The sequence below is a fragment of the Sinohyriopsis cumingii genome, unplaced genomic scaffold (genome assembly GCF_028554795.1).
Source record: "Sinohyriopsis cumingii isolate HCF-2022 unplaced genomic scaffold, ASM2855479v2 utg001993l, whole genome shotgun sequence".
Lineage (NCBI taxonomy): Eukaryota > Metazoa > Mollusca > Bivalvia > Unionida > Unionidae > Sinohyriopsis > Sinohyriopsis cumingii.
Genome location: NW_028316098.1, coordinates 1,284,494 through 1,296,631, shown reverse-complemented (window position 1 = coordinate 1,296,631; position 12,138 = coordinate 1,284,494).

Genomic DNA, 12,138 nt, shown 5'->3' with positions numbered 1-12,138 from the left:
ACAGTTGATAAATTATTTACCATTTTCCTCTATCGTGTACAAAAATTTTGGTAGTAAAGTTTTTGTGCCCTTTGTCTCCACTTTCATAAGTGTTTTCTAATAGAGATAATGCCCATTATAGTAGATGGAACAATGATTTCGGAGAACAATAAAAACATCCGATTGGTCTGAACGTATTGTTACGAATCTATGGTCATAACTATTTACATAAAGAACCAAAATTAACCAAGTTTTATACAACTTAAAATATTTTAATTATCATTATTATACAATAAAAATTATTACATTAACTTTCTGTATCATGAATTGAGTCCCCAATAACCTTAATACAGCTATATTTACGTAGAAAAGAATCTAATGTTTGGAATGATTTTCCCATCGTCGAATCAACAGAGCTGCTAACGATCATGTTGTATGAAAATAGCATTGTCCAAAACTGATAACAATAATTTAAAATAGTCCCAGACTAGTATTTTAGTCCAATGGGCAATTTCTATTTCCACTGAATAATCCAATCAATGGTTTCGTCGCAAGTAAATTCTAAATTCAATATGAAGTACGTCTGCAACCAGACATACGAATGAGAAACATGTCCGTGCTATACTTGTATATACAGTCGAAAAAGGTAAAGCACGCAATTTGTATCTACTCATACGTGACAAATTGCAAATATCCAACATTGTAAAAGATCCCATATGACATAACCCATTCAATGGGAAAGAACTTAATTCATCTAAGAATCCAACTGAACGAACTGTTCAATGGGAAAGAATCCTACACTTGCCATGGTATTTACTACTAGTATTATTATCAGTAACCGTAAACATGTACACGTGTTCAATGTGTTGAGAAAAGCCTGTCATTTATATGGAACGTTGAAATAAACAACATCAGCGACGCAAGCGTCGCGTTAATTTGATAAAATAAAATTGATATCTTGATTGAGAAAATAATATGATCAGAGTAATCAAACAGAAGAACTTGAAATGTAAATAACATACTACTATAACTTATTTGTCAAAATAGCAAGTGAAAGAACGAGCACATCAGTAATAAGTAGTTTTGAATGTCTTGGCAAAATTAGTTTACTAGCAAATTAAAATCACAAGAACACAAAGCTTTATGCAATGAAGGACATGATATACTAAATACAATTATTTAAAAGTGATCTTGTTAAACTTAAACGTTAGGATCGAAAACTAAAAGGTCGGTTTACTTTGTATTGTGAGTTTGAGAGTATCCTGTTAACAAAGCACTTGCACACAAAAACTATGCAGATTTAGTTGATAACAGCGAAACTGATGTCATCAGGAGATTTATGTGTGAATTTCAAACTGGTTAATAAAAGACAATGATTCTATGTGATAGAGAGGAACTTACTACATGAAACTAATTTACTGACTAAAAAATTCATTGGTAATACATTTACCAACGTTATACAAAATTGGTTTTATGGAAACATGTATTTAAAAATAGCTTTCATCTGTACGACTAGATGGATTATTTAAAATGATTGATTAAAGCGAATTACCACAAGTAGAAAAGTTTATATTAGTCTCCGAATATACGGTACATCAGATGATGATCACCTGTATAAACATGATTATCTTTTAAATTTAAACTTAACTTGTACTTAAACAAAGATGTCATAACGTTGTTTTGCAATGTTTGAAGATTTGAGCAATGCAAACATGAATAATCACCATCTAGATCTTACACATTCTTTCAACGCATCTGGACTAGACCACAATGATTGTTTAACGTTGAAAGCAATATTCTCGTTGTGTTGCGAGTCTATGCTCGTACAATAAGTAACAGAAAAGAGTAAAGACAACAAGGTTTGTAAAATTTAACAAATAATTTATGTCCTAGAATAACAGATAAAGAAAAAGAAAAATGAACTGACGGTATTGCGAATCAAACCCTAAAATAATCCATGACTTCTAAACGCAAGTCCTACCAATGAAATGTTCTATGTGAATCTCAGTTCAAATTCCGATGAAATTCAAGATGGAAGACGATGACGTCTGTAATAACCTACCAAGGTGCACATAGGTCAACAATCTATTGTTGAATCACATAAATGCTATTCCAGGTTTGAATTCAGTTTAAATTCAAAAAAATGTCTTTGTCCTAGAATTATCAGAGCACTTTAGGTTTCCTCAGCGAAAACAATCACTTGAATTCAATAATTTGAAGAAAAACAAAATTCAACCCAATCTGGTCATATCATAAAACAACGTGTCAAATGTGTTACGCCGACCTGATAATCGTTTATCAAAACATCAGTTATACGACTAACTTAGACGCCAAACAGATTCCAGGATGAGGGTCGAAAGTTCATACTTACGGAAAAAATAGAAGTTTGCTACCAATCCGCACATGATAAACATCACGTAGTCCAGGCATGATTTTGACTCAGCTTAATGATTCTTACTCTGAGAATGATAAAAACGATAAAACAAAGTTGTTTACAAAAACTGTCACTGATATTTGAAAAAGGTCAGCAACTAGATTCAGTGTTTCATTACCCATAGTATATAACAAAAATAAACAAATATTAAAAACTAGCAAACAAATTTAACTAAATTAAATTTTCATAACAGCTGTAAAAGATCATACCTTACAAATAGTTTTAATGTACGTTGTATTATATCTATATCAGGCCGCTCCGAAAGCCTACAGGTTCGAACGTACGCCTTGGATGCTGGAGGTCGTGGGTTCGACCCGCAACCGAGTCATACGAAATAGTTATAAGGCTGCCGGGCTATGCGTTCAGCATTAAAAGCTTATGGTTAGGATTGGTCAGCCTGGTGCCAGGATAACGTGACTTGGTGGTACATCATGCTACATGTCTGCGGCATGATGACAGAGTGCTAGACATCACTATAAACTGGCTCACTGCAGGCATCTTAGCGATATTACTAAAAACTTGTTAGCACTACGTTAAAATCTATCACACACACAGACGCACACACATCATTATAGCAAGGCAGAAACTCAGAAAAATCTGAAAAGTTTCAGCTGCTTGAAGTGTCTAAAGTTAACGATGCAATGATCTATTATTGATGTGAAATTGTATCTTATTTTGTGAATGAACACATGTAATTTTTATTCAGGAATGGTAAATAAGCTTGTTAAATATACAACATTAGGATATTAGCTTACCAATAATATCCACCAAGTTCATCCACCTGTAACTGTGCCATTGTGCGAGAAAGATTGACCTAGGGGGACGAAAATAGTATTGATTACACTCTGTGACAGAAGTTTGTAATAATAATAATAATAATATAAATAATAATAATAATAATAATAATAATAATAATAATAATAATAATATCGACTTATTAAGGGTATAATCATTAGAAGATGAATGCACTTTTGGAACAATAGATAATACATATTAACATATATAATGACAAGATAACAAAAACATATACAATCAAATTTGTATAAAAAAAATGAAACAACAACATGCAGGCTATAATTAAAGAAGGAAACATTATTAAGTCTTGCCAGCAGAAATAGTTTTTCTTATCCAGATTTTAAGCTGTTACGATATAACACTTACTATCCAAGAACAAAAACTGGGTTACATAGTGTTATTTCCAAGGTCTCAGTTTTTAGTTCATTGATGATACTTCATTCAGATAGTTCTATATTTTAAAAAGCCTAACGGACTCCCTGACATTGCATAACTATATACATGGTTATCTTTACCAACTTCGTCCAACAGTAGTTTTGCTTGCATGGTCATCAGAAACTATACCGATTTTATTCATATTTGCAGTATGATTTGATCTATATATCAATAGTCTATATTGCTCATATGCGGTCATAATACGCAAACCATACAGCTTTGTTGCAACATGCACATCCGCAATCAATATTTAATAAATTCGCGCACATTCCTCATAAATTCTGTCATGCTAAATATCTAGTTGTCTTACCAAATATCATTTAGTGTGAAACTTGCAAAGTATTGGCAGAGCAGAAACACCAATATAGTTATAGATCTGGACTTTCACTGTGCCCGGACATGTAATACAAAATGTGACGTACATTGTTCCTATTGTATCAATGTTAGTATACCGTAATGTCCCGGTAACAGTAATACGTGTAGCTTCTAGTCGTGAAATATTTATGTACTCGCTGCCATCTAGCCTACCCCGAAGTGGAAAAAGTCATATTGTGACTGCTATGAAACGATCTATCCTAATGGAAAAGTTACTGTAGACGGAAGCAGTTGCTGATTCATTTTATTTTATTGCAAAAGAAATGTGGTTAGCAAATGCGAAAATTATTGTTAGATTGTCGCGTATTCATACGATCCAGATGACTGAAATACGCTTCTGATTGTACTGTTTGATGACAGCGTTGGAATATGAAGAATAAAATTGCTCAAGCTCTCGATGTCCGCATCCTGTTCTGTTGCCGTATCTGTGTTGTTTGATGGCATGACAACATTCATAATTAAAGTACATTTTACATTAACATCCTCGGTGCTAACGTCTAAATCCGGCTGACGACTAAATTATTATTAATTGGTTTTATGCCACCGCTGAGCCATTCTGAATAGCTATTCGTTCAATTTGCGATGTATAATATTTTGCCGCATTTCCATTGTTAACTAATTGGACACTGCCAAATTCAAAATGAATCTTCATACTGATTGTTTGCCCCATTACCATTGTTTACATGCGTAACCAAGTCCGTAAGTCGATTGTTATTCATTTCGGAAGTAACAAGGATCCTAATACCTGAGACTGATTAAAAAATCTCATTTCATAATGCTGCCAAAAGCAACAGCACTTTCAGATATCATGCTTCTGCAAACGTGTCTGGAAGTTTGTTAACTATACGTCCTGCCACATAAAACGCGGTCGACAGAGCAGATGAAATAAAAAGGATGATATCACACCGAGATTAAGTTGACACCAATATACTTATCACATCTAATTAGTATTCCACATTGAAGAGGAGCCTGGCGCTCAGGTCAGGTGTTCAGATTGATATCAGAATCCTAAAAGACCTGTTAGGATTTAGCTCACTAATTGTGCATCAGGATGGTGTGCATGACAGCGACGTTCAATTACATATTAGTGAGGTAAACAGCTTGCTGATAAATCGTGTCACGGCGGAAAGATCATTTGACCCGCCAGACGGTCATGGTAGGTAAAGCCGCATGAAAGAAGATTGTTTAAAAAATCTCTCCTACTCCTGCGTATGTGACGGAAGGTATGAAAGAATGGTGCCATCTAAAGAAGTTGAGTGTGGAATGGCAAGTTCAGTCATAAAAGTACTTTCTAAATGCATCAAGAAACAATAAATCATCATGATATAGATGCTAAATATTAGGATGGAATCTGTTCTAAAAATAATTTGTGTATAACATAGAGTTTGATCTCACTGACAAGATACACTCTTGAGTATTTTAAGCTGATTGCCGACAATACAAATACAATGAGTAAATGCATACGGACTCGCATGAAATGAACAAAGTAGGAACAATAATTATTGAAACGAGAGATGAAGACTTATACTTGCTTCTTTACAAAGCATTTCTTAAAGTCAAATGATATTTGCGAACGACTAGAGCTCTTCCTGGTAATCTGGCAGCTGATGCAAACATAGTCCCCGTAAACAATGTCTGCAGTTTGTTCAAGACGAAGCGATACCAAGTTAAAAACCAAACCATAGAAGGCATCAGCAACTATATGCCTACAGACAGCACCATTATGAATCTCATTTCAATGCGCGATGACCATTGCAGATGCGTGCCCAATATAAATTGGTAAGATGACTCAAGCAATCTAGCAGTTAACATTTAATTTAAGCAAGGCGATGAAGTTATTCCTGACGATCAGACTGTTGTTGCATAAGCAATGCTAACACTTACAGAACTTGTCGAGATATCCGAAATGCTTTTAGCGATTCAGAAAAGCAAAACTCTCATATTGGCTCTGCCATCAAGATTGCTCTGACGAAGTAATATAATATGTCAGTTACTATTGTCTATCACGAACATCTATTTGGAAAGGCCATCGTGACATTATATCAATCCCGCCATCTTCTTTGGATCTAACTGGGCTCTTGCCAACGCGACATCTATCAGTCCAGCAGCTGTACATTCCTTGTACGGAAGTTTCTAGCTCATGAGCTTGTTACATAATAAAACGGTTTTAACTGTGACCCTATTGTCAAGTTACAAATATAGGCTTTGTCATGAGTGAGCAGGCCTTTGCTGGGTACGAAACAACGTTCATTATGAAACTAGGTTAGGTGCAGCCGAATGACATTTGTTTTGCAGTAGGAGAATTTGATATAAGAATTACCAGATGAACTGCATTAACATCGAGGAATAACGTGTTGAGCTGGTATTGGCGTTGCGTTTGCCTCAGTGGATGATACTGAGACCAAATCGCATTTTATTAAGTCAGTATGCGCATTTGACAATGATAGATATCATAAGTATCTTCATATGTCTGAGACAAGATTAAGAATTTTCGACGCCAATTTTTTGGCGGGATTCCGCTTAGCGTTCCATGATGCGTAGTAAGTACCTCAAAAGTATAATCCTTTATGCGGTCGGTCACACTTGGAGCTGCCTCAAAATCAAACACAAATGAAAGCGACAGAGTTGCATTAATGTTCAGAATAATGACAACAAATGTTAGTGCTCTATGCGATGTATATAGCTGAAAATTCAAGCAGAGTAAGCAGATACGCTTAATATCAAATACTTTAATTTTTTGTGGCATACTAGTAGTGAATGGGGCCACCCTAGGGACAATGGGACTTAGCATTAAAAACACCCCTGGGCCACTCTAGGGACAATGGAAATTTAACATGGAGAAAAACGCTGGGCCACTCTAGGGACAATGGGAATTTAACATAGAGTTTGGGCTTGTCTAGGGACAAGGGGAATTGAACATGGGAATAGAGTTTGGGTTTGTCTAGGGACAAGGGGAATTGAATATGGGATTTTTTTTTTTAAAAAAAATTTTTTAAATTTAAATTTAAATTTAAATTTAAAAAAGGGTAGGCAATGGAAAGGCTATCTCTTTTCGAGAAATATGGCTGGCCCTGAAAAGGGCCTTTGGGGTTATGTTAATGTATCCATTAACACAAAGGGCACCGCATTGGTCTTCTTCTTGTCCTTAGGCTGCGTTTCACTGTAGGACCGTAAATCAGGACTCTTTTGAGGCATCCTTGTCTTTCTACGTAGATCCTACGTATCCACAGACTGGTGTTTGTCCTGTGGACAACGGTCCACTTGGATCGGACATACATGGTTATGTCCGTCCGGAACATCATGGAAGACACAAGCGTAGAAGATTGCACATCGGTCCACATCTTGAAGCGACGAGAACAAGTGAATCAATGCACTGAACTGCGCTTATTTATAGGTAGAGGTAGGATTGAAACGGATTGAGTTCATTCACCAATCCAAACACGCGTTACAAAATTCAGTCAGCCCGCATCCAATCCGAAGAGATTAGTCTGTGACGTCAGTTGGTCTATATAGATTCGCTAGCGCTTGTGTGCAGTCAATCTATGCGACAGTGATTCAACATGACGGAAATTCAGAAAACGATCCATTGGGGTGCACCAGCAGGGGAGACCGCCCAAGGGAACCCGGACTTACTTTCAGAAGAGGTACATTGGGATTTTGTGGATTTTCTTACCTCGCAAGAATTTGTTCCGGAACCTTCGTCATTACCGCAAGTGGAGAATTTTAGACAGAGACAGAAAGAAGAATTGGAGAAATTTATGCAACGACAAAAGGAAGCGGAACAAGCTTTTCTCCTACAGCAACAGCAACAGCAACAAGAAGAGGTAAGAATAAAACAACAGCAACAACAGCAAGAAGAAGTAGCAGCAAAGAAACAAGAGGGTGAAAATCAAACGGCTACGGTACTGTTGGACATTTTAGCGGAGTTAAGAAGTCTGAAACAAATGTATCAGACTTCTTTATCACGACCGAAGAGAATACGACCTTCCCGAGCTAAACACGCCAACCCTGTGACTAAGCCTGTCGTACCACCCTTAATGATTTCAACCCAATCATCAGAAGTAGGCCTTGGCCGTGGCAAAGGCTTAAGGCAGTTAAAGTTGATTGGTTAAACTCACTCCTACACCATAAAGAAAAAAGGCCCTTTTCAGGGCCACCCACATTTCTCGAAAAGAAATACAATTTCAATTTGCCAATAACTCAAAAATAAACCCCACCCATTTTACCCTTATAGTACGTGTCTGTGTATGAGTGCGTGAGTGTAGCTTCTTATTTTAAAATTAAAACTCAAAGACACTTACCTTATATCATTCATGTATTCTTTTATCCATTTTTTCAATCCAATTCACAATTCACAACAGAACACTTTAAAAAGTTCGTACACTTCTTCTTTCTCATTATTTAGTCTCTCTGTTTTTTGAATTTCTTCACCGTTTTTTCCTCATTTTCTTCCCTTCTTCTTTTCCTCTCCTGTTTCTTTGCCTCTTTTAAATAGAATTGTCTTCTTTCTTCCTCTTCTTCCTCTGAAGAATCCCTCTCTTCTTTCGAAGAATCCCTCTCTTCTTCCGAAGAATCCCTCTCTTCTTCTGAAGAATCCTTCTTTTCTTCTGACTCCTCTTGTTTCTTTTTTGGGCAATCTGGAGACCAATGTCCTTTTTCTTTACAATAATAACAGGTATCTTGACTTTTGTCTTTTTTAGCCCCTGTTTTTTTCTTTTTTGACGGTCTGGACACTCTGAAGACCAATGCCCTTTCTTCTGACAGATATAGCAAGTATCCTGACTTTTATCTCGAAAGGAAGGAGAGTAGTCCGTAGGCTGGTCTGAAGAGAATTTTCTAATGACCCCTCGCAAAGCTCTGACGAAACGTTCCATCTGGGTAGTCTCTTCCATCGTTGTGCTCGGTTTGAGAGTGAAATGAATAGTGAAAGGACAAGACACACACCCTTTTATATACGTTGGTTTGTTATGACTATAAATTAGTCTATGGTGTTTAAACTTGAGTCATTTGACGTTTTGCACTCAAGATGAAACGATCCTATTCATTCGAAAAGAAAGAAGAAGAAGAAGAAAGTAAGAGGCAGAAACGTGATCTATCGCCTCGTACCAGGGCTGAAATCTTGGCACAAATTCATGCCAGTGATTTTGAAGAGGACATGAGTGAACCAGAATCCGAACCCTCTAAACCAAGTTCACCACCCTTAGTCAACCCTGAAAAGTACTATTCCATTCGAGAGACGGAAAAGCGCTCCTCTAGAAAATTTAGAACCACGGCTTACACCTACACGGTGAAGTTTAAAGATTTCAAGGCCGACGTACCCTTGGAGAAAGCAAAAGGGTTTATCACCGAGATGTGGGATTCTTTGCTCACCTCACTCAAGCGACAATGTCAACCCAAAGAAGACGATCGCTTGACACTATCCATAGATCACGACGGTTTGAAATCCCCTGTTTGGATCGAGTTTAGCAGACCCGCAGAACTAACACCTTCCAAAGTCATGGACAAGATTCAACACGTACAACAATCTAATGACCAGTTTGACATCACCGATGGTAAAGCCATACTGAAAATGGCTCACTTCTCTCTTCGTCAAGGGACAGGACGCAAAAAGATGTTATTGGTGGACGACCTTCGCAACACCAAAACAAGTCTCGTCCGAATTAACAACCCTCAAGACCAGATGTGCTTAGCCCGTGCCATCGTGGTGGGACGAACCTATGCCAAAAAGAACGACACGGTAGAATGGAAAAGAACCTGGGAGAACATTCGAAAATCGAACCGAACCAAACAACGAAACGAAGCAGAACTCCTGTTGCAACAAGCTGGCCTGTCCAAAGACACACCCTGTGGCATTACTGAGATGCAAAAATTGCAAGATGCCCTAGCTCCACGCTACACCTTGAAAGTGCACCCTCAAGAAATGCGTGGACCTATGTTGTTTCGAGGCCAAGACTTTAAGGACGGAAAATACATTCATGTTTATCATCACGATGACCATTTCGATACCATTACCACTATCAACGGATTCTGGGGATACAGATATTACTGTGAGAAATGTGACTATGGTTATAATAATCGAGAGCAACAGAAGCATTGTGGATGGAAATGCCCAGGATGTTTGGCCTCTCCACCCTGTGTGAGCGAAGAACCAATGCCTTGTTCGACTTGTCTGCGCAAGTTTGTCAGCCCTACCTGTTACCAACAACATTCGAAAACACAAGGTTCACAGAAGAAATGTGCTTGTCAACTCCTGAGATTGTGCCCTACGTGTAGACAAGGCATACGTACCAACAGTACGAAGCACACGTATGTCGAGGAAAGAAAAAATGTCACATTTGTCACCACATCGTCGACTTGGAACACCAATGCTACGTGCAAAAATACCAACCCCCACCAGAGAAAGAGGACGGTCACAAGAAGAAAGGCAATTTCATCTTTTTCGATTTCGAATGCATGCAAGAGACCGGCATTCACATTCCTAATTTCTGCGTGGCTCATCGAGCGTGCGAGAAGTGCATTCAAGAACCTATCTTCAGTCATTGCCCTCACTGCAGCAAGATTCCTGGAGGGCGTGAAAAAATCTTTCGGGGACCGAACACGTTAACCGATTTTGCCCAATGGGTCTTAGATCCCATCGACAAGACGTGGAGCCAAGAGGACATCGAACGTTACGGAGATTGTCATCGTCATGCCACACTGATGGCTCACAATTTCTCCGGATACGATGGACAGTTTCTTTTGAGGTACTATACGGAACAAGGCACCGAGCATCCTAAAAGTCTCTTTGAACGGAGCTAAAATCATTTTCATGCAAGTGGGACAAGTACAGTTTAAAGATTCGATGAGCTATTTGGCCATGCCTTTGAGTCGAATGCCTAAAACGTTTGGAATGACAGAAATGGCTAAAGGGTACTTTCCACACTTTTTCAATACGGAAGCCAATCAACATGCCGTTCTACCCCATTTGCCTGAGGCTCACTATTACGACCCCGACAACATGCGTACCGAACAACGAGAAGCTTTCTACGCTTGGTACCAGGCTCACGCCTCGGACCCTTTCGACTTTCAGGAAGAAATGTTAAAGTATTGTCGTTCCGACGTGGACATTTTACGTCGTTGCTGTGGAAAATTTCGAGAACTGTTCATGGAACACGGAGGGGTCGATCCTTTGAAAGAAGCTTGCACCATTGCCAAAGCGTGTTCCTTAGTGTATCGACAACGATTCATGCCTGAAAACACCGTGGCTGTCATCAGTCCTCAAACGACCCACTTTGTCAAACGTCAACAGTCGGTCAAAGCCCTACGTTGGTTACATTACTTGTGCGACAAGGAAGACAAGTGGATTCAGCATGCCCGCAACGGAGGGGGCGAAAAGACCATCGGAACGTATTCGGTCGATGGCTGGGACTTAGAAAACCCCAAGATCGTGTACGAGTTTAACGGTTGCTTATTTCACGGATGTCCCGTCTGTTACCCTGACCGTGGCACTAAAAATCAGTTTTTACAACGAACCATGGAAGACTTGTACCACGACACTTGTCAGCGGCGCCTAAAGTTAGAACAGGAAGGCCACCAAGTGGTGGAAATGTGGGAACACGAGTACGATCACCGTATGAAAACCGATCCCGAGTTTAAACGCATCGTGGAAGGTTACCAGTTCATGGACCCGCTGAACCCGAGGGATAGTTTGTACGGAGGAAGGACCAATGCCACCTGTTTGCTGTACCAAGCCGACGAAGAGAAAGGAGAAGAAATGAAATACTTGGACGTGTGTTCGCTGTATCCCTACGTGTGCAAATATTGTCGCTTTCCTGTAGGGCACCCGCAATTGTTAACGGAACACATCGACCTGAAAAACGTTCGACAATACGAAGGCTCGATCAAGTGTAAAGTTTTGCCTCCCACGCACCTATACCATCCCGTCTTACCTTACCATTGTCAAGGCAAACTGATGTTTCCCTTGTGCCGTACTTGTGCCGAAACGTGCAACCAAGATCAGCCTTGCCATCACACCCTTGAAGAACGTGCCTTGACGGGAACCTGGGTCAGCATAAAATTGTTCAAAGCTCTGGACATGGGATACCAACTGTTAGAAGTGTACGAAATTTGCCACTTTCCCA